General features: G+C 47.5%; 1 protein-coding gene and 1 pseudogene across 5 annotated transcripts in view; one reads left to right on the top strand and one right to left on the bottom strand.

Moving 5' to 3' along the window:
• Positions 1-3,315, bottom strand: part of PLEKHH1 (pleckstrin homology, MyTH4 and FERM domain containing H1) — a 92,212-nt gene extending 88,897 nt beyond the window's left edge. For 2 of the 5 annotated variants that reach the window (XM_030559758.1, XM_030559759.1), the window contains exon 1: positions 3,168-3,242. The gene's annotated coding sequence lies outside the window, so the exon portion shown is untranslated. Of the gene's footprint in view, positions 1-2,436; positions 2,519-2,736; positions 2,769-3,167 lie in introns of those variants that run through there. The other 3 variants (XM_030559760.1, XM_030559756.1, XM_030559757.1) reach the window with 3 other exon arrangements.
• On the top strand, positions 2,757-18,697 carry LOC115651161 (annotated as a pseudogene).
• The last annotated feature ends 1,579 nt before the right edge of the window (positions 18,698-20,276 follow it).

The raw sequence follows: 20,276 nt of genomic DNA, 5'->3' as shown, positions 1-20,276 counted from the left end.
GTGGGTGCTCCAAAATTAGCGAGTGCTCGCCTCCTTCTACACCCCCCCCAGTACACTGCATCCCTGCTCCTCCCCCTGCCAGAGCTTCCCACCCCCCTGCCGCCTAAAAGCTGTTTGGCGGTGCTTAGGACTTTCCAGGAGGGAGGGGGAGGAGTGGAGATCTGGCACACTCAGGGGAGGTGGCAGCGAAGAGATGGGGTAGAGGCGGGGACTTGGGGGAAGAGGGTGAAACTATGTCAGTACAGGGCTGAGGCCAGAGGTGGGGGTGGAGGGGGTCCAGCACCCACCAGACAAAGGGGAAGTTGGTGCCTATGACTGGGGCTTAAGTGAGAGAACAAGAATTCAAGAAGTGAGCAAAATCCCTGAACATCATGATCTTTAAGTCTACCATCACAGATAGGAAGAGATAACATCTAGAGGAACAACAACTTATCTCCTCTGAGTCTTCTGCCTTCATTTTTAAACCTTAGAAGACTTGGGCTCAGGGCTTAAGCTCAGCTGGAGTTCAGTTCTGGAGCTGGTAAATATTTTCAAACCTAAGGGAGCCCCGGCAACCCAACTCTTACCTGGGGCTGAAGCCCTGAGCCGCAGTGTCCTATCCCTCTTTCCCCCCCCCCCACACACACACACCCAGCTGGGGCTGATGTGCCCATATTTTCACATGATCTGTGAATTAGAGTTCCAAGTCAGAATGCATATTCATTTAATATAGGGGAATGACATTGCTCAGGATCTGCAGTGTATTGTGGGGGAAACCCCATGGAAGTAACAGACCTGTTCAAAGAATAACCTTCTACAAGCACCAGACCTAAAAACTATACCAAAATACAGAGCTCACTCCTCTCCACATCACATTTTGCACAGCCCAATACAGCACATATCAATTTCACCTCTCTCCATGGTCCCACCCACACTATTCACATACATATAGTCAGTTTCCTAGGCACACTCACCACTATATCAGAGTGTTTATATCAAGCACTAGAGACATACACTATTACTTTAAAGCCAGTGGGTGTGCAATGGTCACGAAAGGTTGAACAACACTGTATAACTATGGTGCCTTATCAATGAATTTAGAACTCTGTTCTAATGCGGCTGTTTGGACAGAGATCATAAGTGAAACCCAGCTCTCTTTTTATACTGGCATAAACAGATTTTAGCCTCACATCTTCATGCACAGATTTTAAGGCCAAAAAGGGACTGTCATGATCATCTAGTCTGACCTCCTTTGTAACACAGGCCATAGAACCTCACCCAGTAATTTTGGCATATAGCCCATAACTTCTGGTTGAGCTATGACATATAATTTAGAAAATATCCAGTTTGGATTTAAAAAGACTGTGTGGATTTTCCATCACAATCTAGTTACACAATCCTACCCCGGGTTGAACTGTTAGTTTTCCTAATTTGATTTTACCCCCATATGAAATATTTGGGATATTTTGCTTTCCCCTAATGGAAACAAATAGAAATGTTAATTAAAAGTCAGACATAACATCTGCATTCTCAATACCTGTGAAATAGAAAGCAGCTACTTAATCTAATGGGGGCAGGATTTTCAAAACTAGGTGTCTAAAACTACATTCTTAATTCCATATGTACACACTGAAACAAGTGGCCAAATTTTCAAGAGTGCTAAGGGCCAAGTCAGTGAGAGCTGTTGGATACTTGGCACCTTGATTTAATCCGGCCATTTATTTAAGTGCATAAATATGGACTTAAGAACCTAGCTTTAAACACCTAGTTTTTAAAAGTCTTTGCTGCAGCTATAAAGTTTTTGATTAACAGCAAAAGATAAGCCTGACTCCAAACTCTGGATCCAAGAATTAGAGGAACTAGGTCCAATTCCAATTTAGGAAAAATACAAATCTGGATCAGAACTTTGTGCTTAATCGTTGACTCTCTAGTAGGACCAACTAACTTCCTTGAACTTCCTGATGTTCTAACTTTGATCCACAGAGCTCCTATATTTTCCACTAAAAGCCTTTTGAAATGATGAAGAACAAAGTGATCAAGCAAGAGGATTGTAAAAGCTCTAAAGTAAAGATCTTCATGCATGTAGAGTGTTAGGAGAATCAGTCCTATTTTACTGTGACTTTTGTTTATTCCCTGCAAAAATGAAAGGGAGAGACAGTACAGTATTTCCATAGCTCAACTACACATTTCTCCACCTTAGAGCATCTACTTAAGCATCTGCTGGTCGGCGATGTTAGAATCAGCCAGCCGGTGGAAAAGAACAAAGTGGAAATGCTTGGAACGGCCCGGACAATGCCCCAGCTTCTCCCTCTTGAGGCTCAGTTCAGCTCGGTCTGTTTCGCAGACTCACAAAAAGGAGTCAGTGAAGGTGCTCGCTGCGTCTCAGCTGAGCGGCGGGAGGCTCCTCCTGGCTCCCGTCAGAACCCAGCGCTGAACCTCCCCATTAACCTAACGAACCTGAACCTCTCGAGCATCCTGTTCCCCCTTCACGGCGTCCCTCGGTTTTCCCCTCAGGGCACGTTTCGGAGTCCCCGAGAAAACCAGGCTGGCTAGGGTGTCACTCGCGTCTGTCACTCCCAGCTCGCAAACCCAGGGGGGGGGATGCTCAGAGCAGGGGAGAGAAGAAGGCGAAAGCCGCCGGGCTGCGAGCCAAAGGGCAGGTTGGGCTAACTGAGGAAAGGAGTGGGGCGGGCCCCCCTTTCTAGCCATGCCAGAGGGATGAAGGGGGAGAGGCGCGATCACCGATTTGACACTTACTTGTAAGGACGTTGTTCCCCATGGCCCCGGGCCAGCCGGAGGGCCCCCAGGACTTGGATTTCTCCCCTGAGCTACGGCCGTCTCCTGACCCCTCCCGCAGCTTAATACCCCTCTCCCGGGGGCCTTGGCTAGGAAGCGCCAGTCCCCGCCGCTCGCACAATCCTACCCCGGGCCAGCGCGAGCCCCGGCAGCGCCCCCTGAAGATCCCGAAGAAGCCCCCGCCTGGCTTCTCCGCACAGAAGAACGAACCACCGGCGCTCCGGCTGGAGGCTGCCTTGCAGTCAGGTGCGGGGACTGCCCGGGGACAGCAGCCTCCCGCCCCCACCTGCGGCAGGCTGCTCACGGGCAGGAGCTGAGCAGCCCACGTAGCCGGCCGGGGCGCGGGGAGCACAGGGACGGCTCCGAGGCACGAAGGGCTCCCAGCGGCTGACCTTGTGTTGTTCTTGGGGGCCGGTGCTGAGGAGCGGAGCGGGGCCGTGCTCCTGGGAGGCTCCTGCAGCCGGCGAGGCGCGCGGGTCGCCGCGGACGCTCCGAAGCCACGCGCTGCTCGTTTCCGTCCCATTCAGCAGCGCTGTGCCATGCTCCCGGGCGCTCCGCTCGCCTTAAAGCGGGAGAGCCTGGCTCGAATAGCAGGGGCAGCCCTCCCAAGCAACACAGGAACTGACATCATCGGCCCCGCGCTTTTAACCCCTTCTCTGGCCCTGCGGGGAGGCAGCCAGGCCGATTCTCCAGGGAGAACTGACATATTGAAAAGCCTGGATTGGAGCCAGCTTTCAACCCCACCCACCGGGCTGCTGAGTGGAATATGGCATTGAATAGATATAAAGAACGCAGGCCACCTGCTTTATGTGGGCCTCAATACTTGAGGCTCAGCCGCTTCTGGCTGCCTCCTTTTCCACCTGCTTGGACAAGATCTCTTTACTCGCCTCCACTCTATGCAGGTTCATCAGCATTGCATTTGCAGCTGCAGCTCCGCCCAAATGCCCTGAGGCTTTTTTGGATACAGTTAGGCAGGCCTGGGAACTCCCTCAACCTAGCAGGCAGGGCTGGAGGGCAGACTCTCCTTTGCCTCTTGCATAGTGGGATAGAAATCCAGGCTTGATACCTTGACTGCACTGAGAAGCCCCTCTAAACTCAGCAGCATGAAGTCCTGTATCCATAAGAGGAGCAGATCCCAAACCTGTACTGAAATAGTGAGTGTTCTGCAGCCAATCCCTCCCACCTAAGGAGGAGTTTCTGTGCTGGATCCTGGGTGGTCACCACAGCTCACGTCTCCCATTCAGTTGTGTACACAGTTGCCTGCAGTGCAGCTTGGACACTAGCCTCCAAACTTCCATGTCCCATTGCAGGTTACTGTACACACAAGTGAAAGGGTGGTGGCAATAGCAGGGCTCTGGGGTCTAGCAGAGGGGTTGTGCCCTGAGTTCAGGTGGTGTTAAGGTCCAGGAAAAGAGGCGGTTAAGGGTCTTATAGCTGAAGTCTACCTCTGGTTATCAGTCCATTAGCAGAACCTACCTTTCACTGCATGCTCAGGCCATTTGCAACAATGCTTATCTAAAGTCTGGGAAACACAAGTTCACGATTTCCAAAGTTTTTAGGGGTGTCCACTCTAACATGCCAAATGATCTATTGGGGGAGATAGGCATTAGCAGCCATCTCTTCAGATCTACAGAACACACTTGCTGGATACTAGGGCAGGCTATGTTATTTAAACAGAGCTCAAAAGCTACCTATCCTTCAGCATCTTGCTGAGGTTTGTGTGTGTGTGCTGCATGCTACTGTCCTGTTGGAGTGAATATATAATCAGCCTTCCTTGTATGCTTCTAGGGCAGGGGTTCTCAGACTTCTGTACTGGTGACCCCTTTCACACAGCAAGCCTCTGAGTGCAGCACACCCCCTCATACATTAAAAACACTTTTTTATATATTTAACACCATTACAAATGCTGGAGGTAAAGCAGAGTTTGGGGTGGAGGCTGGCAGCTCACAACACCCCATGTCATAACCTCACGACCGCCTGGGCAGTCCTGACCCCCCGTCTGAGAACCCCTGTTCTAGAGGCTGGTTGCAGAGTAGCCCCTTTAGTTCATTGGGTGGAGTCCGGTGTGTATGCAGAAGAGAATTGGGCCTAAACTCAGAACCAAACATCCTCAGTCTTTATAACTTAGGTTGCCCATCTCTAGTTTGCAGCAAAAAGATTGTGAATTCTGGTTCAGGTGTTGCACTTCTATAGCAGTTACATTAGCAGGATCCGGATGACTTCCACCAATTAGGTAGTTTATAATAACAGCAGAAGTTCCCATTGGCATAGCCAGCTGCAAAATAATTTTCCCACATTAAATCACACCAGCTGACATACTCACTTTTGAGATGCCTTGCTTTTGAAGCCAGGGAGTGCAGCTTTGTCTCTTGTCTCCAAGGGGGTGTGGTTTGGCTTGCTGGGGAGTATGTACAAGCACAAAGTAAATTGTGTAATGTGACTGTAAGGACAATTCCTAAGTTTAGATTGCTGTTGAGATCATCCATCTACCACAGAGGCAGAGCTCTGAGACAGTATGAAATAAACAGGTTTAGACAATAGAACTAATTTAGGGAAGAACAGGGATGAAGAAAGGAGCTACATCAAATCTTATGACTCTAAGCAACACTGTACATTAAACATACTCAGGTAATATCCTGGTTACAGTTACAGTTATCCAACCCAGAGATGTCCCTCAATCTACCTAAGTTCAATTATAGTACAGTTCCGCCTTCTGCTGGAATCCAAGCGGAGAAGCAATGGGCAGCAAGTCAGGCACTCAGCACTAGTAAAAAGGCTGATCATGTGATGAAATGAGTAACATATTAAAAACAATATTAGGTCTAGATTTTCATACTTGGGTACCTAAAGTTCGGCTCCTAAATCCATACATAGGCACCTAAATAAGTTTGATTTTAAAAGGGGCTGAGAACCTAGCAGCTTCCGTTGACTTCAGGGGGAACAGACTCAGACTTACAAAATTTTCTGGATTTCAAGGGCCATTCTGCATGTTGGTTGAATCAGGCAGCCTGTCCTGCTGCACCAGAAAGGCAGATAATGATCCACAGATGCATGAGAAAGATGGGAAGGAAGCTGGGCTGAGATAGGCAGAGAGTTGGGCAGAGGTTGGCAAGGAACTGGCAAGAGACAGAAAGTGAGGGCAGGGGCAGGCAGGAACCTGAGCAGAGATGGACCTGGTAATGGCAACATTACCACTTTCCACTCAAAGAGATTCCCCCAGTGATTCCCACTTCTACTGCCAACAGTACCCGGAAGAAAGGGACTCTGGTTGCTAACAGTGTGTTTATGTTAATCATTATTCCTGTTGGTTAAAGTATTGTAATAAATAACCAGTGTCAAGGTACCTAAGATTTGCGCAAAAGGGATTCCTTTAGGGGAGAAAGGAACTTATTGTGACTGAGGTATTTATTTTTGTCCCCCTGGTCCAGGTTCATAGAGTTTAAGACCAGAAGGAGACCTTTAAGATCATCCAGTCTGACATTCTGCATAACACAGGCCATAGAACCTCACCCAGTAATTTCTGCATCAAGACCATCACTTTTGGTGGAGCTATAGCAATTTGTTTAGCATGGGATTTGGAAGGAGTTAAGAACAGGTAATGGGCCACAACTGAGTAGCTTGGTTCTGCAATTCTCTTAGATAAATTAATCCAAGGACACCTGAGGAGACGTTGACCACAAATTAAGGGATGTCTAAGAGGAGGAATAGGAGCTATTTTCTTATGGCTCCCCTGCTATCCTCTTCTTCATGCTTCTCAACCAGGAAATGTCTTCACCAAACTACACAGCCACCAGTTTGTGTCAGTCTCTTAGCCTGGATTTTATGAGAGATTTTTGTTCTCTCTTTAAAGTCACTGGGACAAATTCTCCTCTCACTTACACCAGTGAAGCCAGTAGGGTTGCATCAGTGTAACTGAAATGAGAATTTGGCCCACTGTTTTTCCCAGGCAGTGAAGCATGACTCCTGAGTCCCAGGACATTCTTCAGCCACTGAACTTTATACAAAGCAACTCTCCAGTGAACTGCCTACACACACCTAGCCCTTGGTGCTTTAACCCCTTGAATGCTGAAACCCTCCCATAAATCACTCCACAGACTCCTTAGCTGCCATTTCTCTAACACAGGAATCCTGTAAGGCTGTAGCCCATTGAGCTTTAAGATGTTGCCTCTGTTAAACAGTATTAATAATAATTAATAGCAATAATAATAAACTGCAATCTGTTAAGCATGGGATTTGGGAGGAGTTAAGAACATGGAATGACCACAACTGAGTGGCTTGGTTCAGCAATTCTCTTTGATATGTCAGTCCAGGAACATTATAGCAAGCCCTTTCAATCCATAGACACATCGGTTGGCAGAAAATAAAATTCACTATAAACAGAAAAGAACTCGATAAAAATAAAGATCCTCTGATAGATCTAAGGGATCCATGTTTAGCATTGTTACAATACCACAACACACCTCACAGTTCTTTGCTAGGAGCACTATTTCAGAGATACATGGGCAGAAGGACAAAATATTTTGGTGCCAACATCTAACAAGTTCTTGAGCCAAAGACTATTAACCCTGAAGTAGTTTAAAAAAGAGACATATGCTAGAAAACTAGAACAGAGGAAATACTACAGCCCATATGCCCCATTGGAAATAGGAGAGAATGTTAAATTCCTAACAGAATGTGACTAGCAACCTGTCAAACTAACAGCTATACCATCCTCACCGAGGGCATATATTAGAACCACCCCTACGTGGGGAACAGAAAACATCTGCACAAAACCCAGAAGGACATGGTCTTTTTCTTTTTTGAGGATATCCAGTGCGCTCCTGACAATGCTTTTATGCTTACAGAAGTCATTATTGACTGTGAAAAGCACAAGAAGCAGTAACAACAGATTCATAGTAGGAGATCCACCTCATTGGATAAGCAGATCTGCAGGAGGAACTGATGTGAGAATAAGAAGTGGCCACAGTATCACACCCAATAGTAAGTATTACTTTGTGATTATTCATTTTTGTTGCTCTTATATTTTATGTCCGTTTGATTTTTTTTAAGGGAAGACTTAATGGTAACATTTTGGAGTCGCTGACTACTGACCCTCTCATGTGACCTAGGTATTTATTTTTGTCACCCTGGCCCAGGTTCGTAGAGTTTGAGACCAGAAGGAGACCTTTCAGATCATCTAGTAGTCTGACTTTCTGAACACACAGGGCACAGAACCTTACCTAGTAATTTCTGCATCAAGCCCATAACTTCTGGTTGAGCTATAGCATATCTTCCAGAAAGATGTCCAATTTTGACTTAAACACTTCATGTGATGGAGAATCTACCACATCCTTAGGTAAGTCATTCCAGTGATTAATCATCCTCGCTGTTAAAACAATGTACCTTAGTTCCAAGCTGAATTTGTTTAGTTTCAACTTCCAAGCATTGGATTGTATTTTGTTTGCCTTTTCCTGATAGATTAGAAAGAAATCTACTGTCAGAAATCACATAAATACTCATAGGTTGTAATCAAGTCTTACCCTTCTCCTGGATAAACTAAGTAGATGTTTGACTTGGTCATAGGACTGGGACCAGGAAATAAAGTCCATTTTCTTATCAGCACTCCTTTATTACCTTCTCTCTGCTGCTAAATAAGATATATTTTTTAACCTTGTGGGTAATTAATGCACGTGAGCTATCCCAAGATAAAAACATAGTGAAGACCAGGCATTTTAGTTTTTACAAGGTAAATTCCCTGAGATCAACCCCTGGTGGGAGTATAGATCTGTTTACCTCTTGGTTAACCTCATGATAACACTAACATTTTCTAAAGTGCCTAGTCTTTACTGTGTTTTTATCTCAGAATAGGTCACATTCATTAGTTACCCAAAGGAAAAAATGCACCTTTTTTAGCAGCGAAGACAGGGCTGCAGATGGTAAAGAGGAGTAGGCAATGTGGGAGTAGACAGGCAGAGGAGGAGGAGACTGGTACTTGGTAGCATATTTGTTTTGTATGATCATTGTGTGTCTGGTATTGGGTGGTATGCAGCACATTGTTTTCACATACCAGAGTGCTCCCTGCACCTTCCTCTGAGTCCACAGGCTACAGAGATAAATGCTGCGTAAGTGATGTCATGCATTATATATCACATGGAAAAATTGTATCAAACTCCGTTGCTGTGGGTGGGTGTCAAGGTTGCATGTAACCACCCAGGGGGATGAGGAAACTCAATCAGAGGATGAGACCAAACTCAGCTGAAGAGGAGTAACAAAAGGCTCTGGTTCTGGGGACTGGGAATAGGATATATTACTTTTAATTTCTAGATTGTTGGTTCATTTTCAGACCATTCTGTAAAAAACAAAAATTGTTGTGATCTGATGGCTGTTAGGAGGCTGATGTGAAAAGCTATGGTGCTCTCAGTCCAATTCTTCATAGCCAGATGTCCACACCACAAAACCCACAAATACAATTTATACTTGTGACCTTCCCAGTTAAGATGCCAAGGCCTGAGTGGATCCTGGAGACTGAATTCTCTTCTGAACCTGAGAGGTGTTTCTTGGAGGTCAGAGGTTGGGCAAGGTGCAGGAGGCACTGTTACTGTCCATGTACCTGTTTAGAGGATGCATAGAGGATTTCAATTTCCAGAGCTGTCAAGCCAATACTCTAAACAAGTAAAGAGCAAAGTAGGTCTTGGGGTGCCCTTCTCATCTGTGATTATCTCAGTGCAAACAGTTTGCAGCAGCACAGTGCTCAGAGCAAAATAGGATTTGGAGATGAGCAGAATTCCCTGTTATAGAATCCCTATTTACTGAAGTCTGTTTCAATGGAACCAGTAGGTCGGAGTGTTTTGGGTGGGTAGGTGGGTGGGTTGAGGGAGAGAAGAGAAAAAATTTTATTAACAGATGTGGCTGGCTTTGTTGAAAGGGCTTTTGGCTCCCTTTCTGGTCTGACACAGGAGTCAGACATGCAGCTGCCAGATGTTTGCATTCCCTGCTCTGGTATCTTTCAGGCCTGTCAAGGAAATGTGTGATGGGAAGGAATTATCTCATTGGGGGGGGGGGGGGGAAAGGGAGGAGAGTGTGTGTGCAGAGAGCCCCTGCTGTGTTCTCCTCTGCCTGAATCACCCAGGAGAGGTCATTCTCGGGTTTCTTGTAAATAACCATGGAGACTGTGCCAGCTAGAACATTGTCCCAGACAACTGTGCCAAAACAAAGTGATGATAGAGTGATTCTTCTTGGGGCTCCCCTGGCATGAGACTCCTCTCTCATTAGTTTCCATGGTGACTCACAAAGGGAGCAGGAAGACAAACACTGCTCTCCTAGCAAAGAAGAAAAACAAATAGGTTAGTGACTGGCAGTGCTCTTGCTGTCATGTCCAGCAGAATACCTTAGATTCAGTGTCAGTCCTAGTACCTTGCTCCCTGACCTGGCATGGAGAGTTTTGCGGTGCGATGCCTTGGTGGGATATTGTTGAAAGCAGCAGTTGATGCTGGCAAGTGGCATTAGATGGCACAACTACAATTATGCCAAGTGGTGTTACTAGGTAGCACTGGCAAAAGTAAGCAAGTGGCACAGGCAGGTGGCATTACATGGCAGAGGCAAGTGGTATCCCTGAAAGGTGGCATTAGTTAGCACTGTCAGGGGATACAGTCAGTTGGCATTAGCATGTGGCATTGGCAGGTGGCACTATAGAGTGTGTATACATGCACATACACTGTACAGATTTAGCATGCACTTTCTAGGCTTTCTGATATCTCCAAAAAGGCTTTCATGTAAAAATATCTGAGGTTTAATCTTTGTAGTATATGAAAAATATGTGTGCAAAGAATGGTCTACTAGAATAGTGATCCCCAACCTTTTTTGTCTGGCCAGACGACGAGCCAACGGAGGACTGTGGCAGCGGACGAGCATCCGCCGAAATTCCACCGACAAGCAGCAACGTCAATAGGCGTCGCCGCCAAAATGCCACTGACAAGTAGCATCATCCAGAGGCGTTGCCGCCAAAAATCGGCAGCATTTCAGCAGCGATGCCTCTGGATGACACAGCTTGTCGGCAGCATTTTGGCAGATGCTCGTCCACCGGCCAGTACACAGGTGCACTTAGATGCCCTGGTGGGCACCATGGTACCCGCAGACACAGCACTGGGGACCCCTGCACTAGAACATCCAGTTCATCAGGTCTCAGCAGCCTTCACCCACAAACACTGCCTGAAGGTCTCACCATGACCTGCTGTCCATTACAAAAGCAGCAGACATTACTCTGCACTGTACCTTTCAGTCCAGCTTGGCAGCTGCTGTCTGCCTCTTACTCTCCAGCCCCTCCATGGAGCAACTTGTGATGCAGCCATGATCAGACACAGAGCAGGCCTCGAGGGTGAAATGAGACAGAGGTAGGTGGTGATGAATTTCTGATTTGGGTCTGTTTTGTTTTGTAATGTAAGATTTCCAGGCGAATTCCAGGGAAAGGGGAGGAATAGAGGGGGCTAAAAGGTAAGATGGCTTTTAAACATAGCCAACATTTTAAAAGCAGCCACTAATCTGTGGTGCCTCCATTTCTGGCTGACCAATTTGAAACATGATGGGCCTTATTTTAGAGCTGCTGAGCACTCCCGTAGGTTTTCGACTGGAACACCAGGTTGAGAAGAACTCTGGCAGCTCCAGTCAGCATTGCTGACTGGGCCATTAAAAGTCTGGTTGGCAGCACAGTGGGGCGCAGGCTCCCTGCCCAACTCCATGTGGCTCCTGGGAAGTGGCTGGCATGTTCCTCCAGCTCCTAGGCTGAGGGATGGCCACAGGTGCTCTGCACACTGCCTCCACTCCAAGCACTGGCTCCATAGCTCCCATTGGCCAGGAACTGTGGCCAATGGGAGCTGTGAGGGCGGTGTCTGTGGACAGGGGAAGCGCACAGAGCCCCCTGGATGCCCCTCAGCCTACGAGCTGGACGGACGTGTTGCTGCTTCCTAGGAGCCACCTGAGGTCAGCACCCCAAAACCCTTCCACAGCCAACCCCTTGCCCCAGCCCCGAGCCCCCTCCTTCACCCAAACTCCCTCTCGGATCTTGCATCCCCTCCCGCACGCCAACCCCTTGTCCCAGCCCAGAGCACCCTCCCACACCCTGAATCCCTCATTTCTGGCCCCACCCCAGAGCCTGCACTCCCAGCTTAGAGCCTGTACCCCCTCCCACACCCCAACTGCCTGCCCCAGCCTGGTGAAAATGAGCAAGTGAGCAAAGGTGGGGGAAAGCAAGTGATGGAGGGAGTGGGGATGGAGTGAGCAGGGGTAGGGGCCTCAGAGAAAGGCCAGGGCAGGGGCCGGGCAAGGGCATTCAGTTTTCTGCAATTAGAAAGTTGGCAACCCTACACTCACAGTTTAGTGAAGTCAAGGGGAGCTGTGGGGACTGAGCACTTCTGGAAATGGGACTCAAAGTATTTCCAACAGGTCATGCCAAAATAATGGCACCCCAAATAAATGGCCACTTATGAAGATGTTGACCTAAATATTTAATCGTGCAACACTGAGCAGGGCAAGCCTCCTCCCCGTAGTGGTTAGAGTCTGTGACAATAGCACCGCCTCCTAATAAGTGTCTGTGACAGCAGCTCCACCTAATAGTAGAGGGATAGGGGAACTAAGGTCCTCCCATTCTGCTGTGTTGCGAACCAAGGGCCATCTTGACTTTAAGGCAAATGTCTGCTACCTACAACCCAGTTAACAATCTCCCCTGGGTCTTTTCCCAGTGCTTGGCCCCTACTTTGGGTGCTTTCTGGTTCGTGGCTGTCCCTGGCAATCTGGTCCACAGGCCCCAGCAAGCTAAGGAGTCCCAGCGTCCTGGTGCAGCAGCCCTCCCCTGGGGATGTCCGGCTGGCAAAGTTCCTCCCTAGCAGTGAGTGGAGATCTGCCTCTCTGCTCCCATAACCCTGCTGTGCTGAAGACACTCCCTTTTAAATCCCTCCTCCAATTGGATCGTGTCCACAGCCACAGGCTTGAGAGGTTGGGGTTTCCAGGGCCCAGAGTTATTTCTGTACCTCGCCTTATCTCTCCAGTGTGGGGTTTATCCACCCCATTGTAAACCTCCTTTTGGCAAGTGCCCTACAGGAGGCATAGGTATGAATTCCAAACCTGTTCACTTACTCTGCTGGGAACCTGGGGTGAAATCGTTTACTCACTGAAATCAATGGGAGTTTTGTCATTGACATTCCCGGTGATTAGTACCCTACAGGAGACTCACTTACAAGTTTCAGTCCTCTTTTCTCATTCTTCTGGCCAGGGCTGATTTGAGCACCACTGGGAACCTCTGAAAGCCAACCTGTGTCAGTAGTTGTGTCCTGTTCCCCATGCCCTACATATTATTATTAACTGTATAATAATAATCATAATAATTAATTAATATACAACAACTGTTCACACTCTGAGCACCCACATATCTAGAGAGAATAATTCTAGACAGATGACCAACAGAGAAGACCCAGGCAGCTCCAAGCATAAAAACTAACTGGGCTTCTTTACATGGCTGTTATATCATAATGCCACATGGCAAGAGGGCAAAATGACAGATACCAAACAGAAAATGCATAGTTTTAGTCAGGTGGGAGATATGAGTTCCAGACCCAGTCCAGATCTCTCACACTTCTGGGAATCTAGTGCCAATGCCAAGTGAGAGACAAGCCTTTACTCACAGGTATGACTCCTTCAGTAATTGTAAGGAAATAAATCCCTTGGAATTTTCTGGACTAGAGAGAATGGGGCCAGAAGAAAAAGAGAGCTCAACGCAAGGAAAATCTGCCAAGGGTGCCTTCCTGAGTAATCCTTCCAGGCTTCAGGGCTCAGAACCACAGAGTTTTTCAATGGAGTTTTTCATGCATTGCTGTAAAAATCACCCGCTGTGTGTAGCTGCTAGTAGGGCTAGGAGAACATTTTCTGCTGAAACTTTTTTGACAGAAAATTAAGTCTCTGCTTTCCACACAGAAATTCAATTGTTAGTTGGAAAACCAAATTTTTTTATGGTTTTTCAGATGAAAAATTTGGTTTTGATTGCTAAAAAAAAAAAGAGTTATTCAGTTTGCAAGGTATTTTGACAAAAGTCAGTTTTTCGATGGGGGGGAAAACATTTCCAAAGTAGCTCTAGTTACAAGCACATTGTTATATCAATCTGAGTAAATCCCTATCTTTCTTTGTCTCATCAAACACAGATTCTTGTTTTTTATTTTCTGTTTATTTACTATTCTGGAGTAGTTGGAGCTGTGTTTAAAGCTCTCTGCTGAGAGTTCAGAAGCAAGACCTCCAGCAAGTTTATTCATTCACCCTCCTGTGCATGATTACTGTGAAGCTGTCTCTTAGTGCCATCTAGCGGCTGCAATTATTCATGGTTTCTCCATGGTACCCCAGTTTTCTGCTATAAGAAGGAATGAGTGTCAGTGCATAACTTGATGCTGGGAAACTTTCTGCCTTATACTCACCCGGGTAAGGAAATTAGGAAATATCTAGGCAAGATTCTATATTAGGGTGGCTAAACTGCGGCTCCTGAGCCACATGCAGCTCTTTTACAGTTAGGGTGTGGCTCACGCAGTCCCCCACACTCCTCCCCCCTATTCTCTGCCTACCAGCTTGGGGCTTCTGCCCTGCATCAGGGTGGTGGAGTGGGGGCTTCTGCCCTGCAGAGAGGGGAATCTCAGGGCTTTCCCCCCATGGGGGAGCACTGGGCTCAGGGTTTCAGCCAGGTGCATGCCGCGGCAGGTGCCACTCCTTGGGGATGAAGCCCTGAGCCCCATCAGGCACCGCCCTGTGGGCCAGGTTGTGAATGGCTTATAGCTCTCGAACTTTTGAAGATTATTGTATGCGTCTTGGAAAGTCAGTAAGTTTGGCCACCCCTGTTCTATATTTTGCTATTATAAAGATAGATATCTAGATTCTATCATTGGAAGCAATATATCTAGGAATTAAAGCAGAGGATTAGCAATCAGGAGACCTGAATCCTATCTGATTCTCCCTCTGACTTCCTGCATGACCTTTGGCATTAGATAAGTCACAGCCAAATTTTGGCAAGTAGTCTCCACTTTTAGATGCTTCAGTTTTTGGGTTCCATATTTGACATATCTTATATGTCTGCAGTTAGGCACCAAAAATTGAAGTTCCCAAAGTTAATGGCCTCTCTTGTGGCCTTAACCTCTCTGTACGTAAATTTCTCCATTGGTAAAATGGGTATGGGTGTATGGGGCTGTCAGGGAGGGATAGTACCTCTGATGGGGGAGCAGTCGTACTCCTAGGAGTAGCTCATCCACTTTGGTCCCCACTTGACACCCAGCTCTCACCTGTGGCTCCAAGTAGCTGTCAGCATGCGACAACGGCCACATCCCGGAAACTGTCTCAACTGGCGGGCTAAACCAGGTGAGGGTAGCTGATGAGTCTGAGACCCTTGGTGAGTTAGGGCCTGTCTACCCATTGCATGCGAAGGCTGGATCCAGCTGACTGAGGAAACCTGGTTCAACGGTCAGGAAGGCGGTGACAGCAAGTGTTGTGGAACGCCCAAGAGCACGACAAGACACGTAGGCGTCCTGGTCATCCACTGCGCCCTGCCCTATCTCCAGCCATCTCAACTCTGTCCTGCCACTGGATACAGATAGGAACTGGGAAGAGAGAGTGAGGTTGACGTCGCGCAACTCTCCCTCACTTTAATCCAATTCACATGCAAGTCTCGACGTCATATCATATGACATCATATCAAGTCCTGTGGCGATGGGCGAGCGATGAAGCAGCAGGTGTGGATACACTGGGAGCTATAGCCACGGATCTGCACACAGGCGGTTCAGGTATAATGGTTGTTCCTCACTGACCGAAGCAGCAGTGGAGCTCGGCGCCTTCTTGAGCGACTGAGCAGCCCTATTTAGGATTGCACTGCTCACCTCCGTAGAATGAGGAGGGGGCTAGAAAAGGTGCCCTAAACATTGCCTGCTTCACCTTACCCTGGCCAGCATACCGCGGCTGGCGGGGATCCCACAAAAGCGGTTGAACAAAAACAAAACTTAGAGTGACACCGATCATCATTGGCATATGGAATGTGCGCACACTACTGGACAACATCACGGCAGACAGACGGGAGAGAAGAACAGCACTTGTCGCCAGAGAGCTCGCACGTTACAACATTGACATTGCAGCCCTTAGCGAAACTCGCCTTGCTAATGAAGGATAGCTGTCCGAGTCAGGCGGAGGCTATACATTCTTCTGGAGTGGCCACAGCAGTGATGAGCATCGTGAATCTGGAGTTGGCTTCGCCATCAAGAATCATCTTGTTTGAAAACTTGCAAGTTCCCCCAAGGGTGTGAATGACTGACTCATGACAATGCAGCTTCCACTTCAAAAAGGAAAACAAGCTACTTTGATCAGCGCATACGCTCCCACAATGACCAACCCAGAGGAGGTGAAGGATAAATTCTACGAAGAACTAGATGCTCTGCTATCATCAGTGCACCGCACAGACAAGCTGATCCTGCTTGGCGATTTTAACGCAAGAGTCGGATGCAATGCCGCAGCCTGGGAAGGAGTCATTGGGAAAAATGAAGTGGGAAAGTGTAACAGCAATGGCCTGTTACTGCTGAACACTTGTGCAGCACATGACCTTCTGATCACCAGTACGGTCTTCCACCTCCCTACCCATAACAGGACTTCGTGGATGCATCCCCGTTCCAAGCACTGGCATCTGATCGACTATGTCATCATCAGGAGAAGGGACAGACAATGTCAGGGTTCAAAAGCTATGTGCGGCGCTGACTGTTGGACGGATCACAGGCTCATAGTATCCAAAATAAAGCTCTGTATCATGCCAAAGAGACGACCACAAGGCTATAAGGCTCTCAAAAGGATCAATGTGTCGAAGCTGAAGAACAGCCGCATCACTGAAAATCTAGTGGAAGACCTAGAGAATGAGCTTGTTGATCTTCGTATTGAGGATGATGCTGAAAAAGACTGGGAGCGATTCCGCAACACTGTCCCTACAGCTGCATCGAATGTATTGGGGCCCTCCACACACAGGTGGCAAGACTGGTTTGATGAAAATGATGCCTAAATCCAGGCCTTACTTGCTGAGAAGCACTCCCTGCATCGTGCATATCAGAATGACCCATCCTCAGCAGCAAAAAAGACCGCCTTTATCAACGCTCGCAGAACATTACAGAACCGACTGCGCAAAATGCGGGAGTTGTGGCTGAGCGCCAAAGCAGATGAAATACAGGCGTATGCGGACAGGAACGACTATAAGCAGTTCTATGAAGCCCTCAACACACTCTGTGGTCCACAGTCTTCTGGGAGCTTTCCCCTCTCGAACTCTGATGGCACTGAGCTCCTTACAGAGAAGATGCAGATTCTCCAGAGATGGGCTGAACATTTTGAAGCAGTTCTCAACTGCCCCTCAGTCATCAATGATGAGGCTATTGACAAGATGCCCCAGGTTGCAGTCAATGACTCCATGGATGCTTCACCAGAAGAGGACGAAGTGAAGAAAGCCATCAACCAGCTGTCAAGTGGCAAAGCCCCAGGGTCAGATGCCATACCAGCAGAAGTGTACAAAGTCGGTGGATCCGTGCTGCAACAGAAACTCACTGAGCTGTTTCAGTCCTTCTGGAAGCAGGGATCCATTCCATAGGAATTTAGAGACGCGTCCATCGTGCACTTCTATAAGAGGAAGGGCAATCGCCAGGTATGCGACAATCACCGTGGAATCTTGCTGCTCTCTACAGCGGGGAAAGTTCTTGCACTGGTTCTGTTGAATCGATTAATCACTCACCTGGAGCAGGGCTTACTGCCAGAATCACAGTGCGGCTTCCGGAAGGGACGTGGGACTATTGACATGATCTTCGTTGCGCGTCAGCTACAGGAGAAATGTCGAGAACAGAATCGTGAACTCTACACAACTTTTGTGGACCTCATGAAAGCATTTGACTCTGTCAGTTGCCAGGGCTTGTGTAGGATCATGTCGAAATGCGGCTGTCCAGACAGATTCATACGAATGGTACGTCAATTTCATCACGATATGATGGCTCGTGTCCTGGATGATGGTGAAACATCTGAGGCCTTCTCAGTCACCAATGGCGTCAAGCAAGGGTGTGTTTTAGCACCCACTTTGTTCAGCATGATATTCTCTGCCACTCTGACTGATGTCTTTCAACACTGCACTGAAGGAGTAGGCCTGAAGTACAGAACTGATGAGAAACTATTCAATCTGAGGCGACTGCGTGCCCTCACCAAGGTGAAGGAAACTGTACTTCGAGACTTTCTCTTTGCCGATGATTGTGCTCTGAATGCTAGTACAGAGCCAGAAATGCAAGCCAGTATGGACAAGTTTTCATCTGCATGCAACAACTTTGGTCTCACCATTAACATCAAGAAGACTGAGGTCATGCATCAGCCAGCTCCCCACACTCCGTACTCAGAACCGTCCATCACTGTAAATGGACAGAGACTTCAGGCAGTGGACCACTTCACATACCTGGGCAGTACCCTTTCCCGAGCAGTGTCAATCGATGATGAAGTAAACTGCAGAATTGTTAAAGCCAGCTCTGCATTTGGCTGATTGTGCTCCAACATCTGGGAACGTTAAGGGGTCATGCTACCAACGAAGCTGAAGGTCTACCGAGCAGTGGTGCTTCCAACTCTGCTGTACACCTGTGAGACGTGGACTGTCTATCGGAGTCATGCACGAAGGCTCAATCACTTCCACATTTCCTGTCTGCAAAAGCTTCTAAAAATCAGATGGCAGAACAAAGTGCCCAATACTGAAGTCCTTACCAGAGCCAGTCTGCCGTCAGGTCACACACTGCTGATGAGAACCCAGACCAGATGGGCCGGATGTGTCGTGAGAATGTCAGATGAGCGCATTCCTAAACAGCTCTTCTATGGAGAACTCACCCAGGGAAAGCACTCCCATGGAGGACAAAAGAAGTGGTTCAAGGACATGCTGAAGACCTCTCTGAAGTCCCTCGAGACCAACATCGCCACATGGGAAACCCTCGCACTGAACCGTCCAGCATGGCGCAGCCTCATTCACACAGGCAGTGGATAAGGAACTGGTTAAAGGGGAGACTACAATGGTTCGTAATGAAGGGTGAACTGTCAGGCTGTTACTAGTGGAGTTCCTCAAGGATCAGTTTTGGGACCAATCTTATTTAACCTTTTTATTACTGACCTTGGCACAAAAAGCGGGAATGTGCTAATAAAGTCTGCGGATGACACAAAGCTGGGAGGTATTGCTAACACAGAGAAGGACCGGGATATCATACAGGAAGATCTGGATGACCTTGTAAACTGGAGCAATAGTAATAGGATGAAATTTTATAGTGAAAAGTGCAAGGTCATGCATTTAGGGATTAATAATAAGAATTTTAGTTATAAATTGGGGACACATCAGTTGGAAGCAACAGAGGAGGAGAAGGACCTTGCAGTATTGGTTGATCACAGGATGACTATGAACCGCCAATGTGATATGGCCGTTAAAAAAGCTATTGCAGTTTTAGGATGCATCAGGCGAGGTATTTCCAGCAAAGATAAGGAGGTGTCAGTACCGTTATATAAGGCACTGGTGAGACCTCATCTGGAATACTGTGTGCAGTTCTGGTCTCCCATGTTTAAGAAGGATGAATTCAAACTGAAACAGGTTCAGAGACGGGCTACTAGGATGATCCGAGGAATGGAAAACCTCGGAGACTCAAAGAGCTTGGCTTGTTTAGCCTAACCAAAAGAAGATTGAGGGAGGATATGCTTGCTCTTTATAAATATATCAGAGGGATTAATATTAGGGAGGGAGAGGAATTATTTAAGCTTAGTACCAATGTAGACACAAGAACAAATGGGTATAAACTGGACACTAGGAAGTTTAGACTTGAAATTAGAGAAGGTTTCTAACCATTAGAGGAGTGAAGTTCTGGAACAGCCTTCCAAGGGGAGTAGTGGGGGCAAAAGACATATCTGGCTTTAAAGCTAAACTTGATATGCTTATGGAAGGGATGGTATGATGAGATAGCTTAATTTTGGCAATTGATCTTTGATTATCAGCAGGTAAGTATGCCCAGTGGTCTGTGATGTGATGTTAGATGGGATGGGATCTGAGTTACTGCAGAGAATTCTTTCCTGAGTGCTGGCTGGTGAGTCTTGCCCACATGCTCAGGGTTTAGCTGATCGCCATATTTGGAGTCGGGAAGGAATTTTCCTCCGGGGCAGATTGGCAGAGGCCCTGGAGGTTTTTCGCCTTCCTCTGCAGCGTGGGGCATGGGTCACTTGCAGGTGGATTCTCTGCAGCTTGAGGTCCTCAAACCACAATTTGAAGACTTCAATAACTCAGACATAGGTTAGGGGTTTGTTATAGAAGTGGATGGGTAGGATTCTGTGGCCTGCTTTGTGCAGGAGGTCAGACTAGATGATCATATTGGTCCCTTCTGACCCTAAAGTCTATGAGTCTATGAGTAATACCTCTGAGGCGAGGCGTACTGCTAAGGCTGAAAGAAAGCGTGAGCTGCGCAAGTCCAGAGCTGCCCGCACAT

This window comes from Gopherus evgoodei, chromosome 4 (assembly GCF_007399415.2).
Source record: "Gopherus evgoodei ecotype Sinaloan lineage chromosome 4, rGopEvg1_v1.p, whole genome shotgun sequence".
Lineage (NCBI taxonomy): Eukaryota > Metazoa > Chordata > Testudines > Testudinidae > Gopherus > Gopherus evgoodei.
This window is presented reverse-complemented; position numbering and strand designations above follow the sequence as displayed.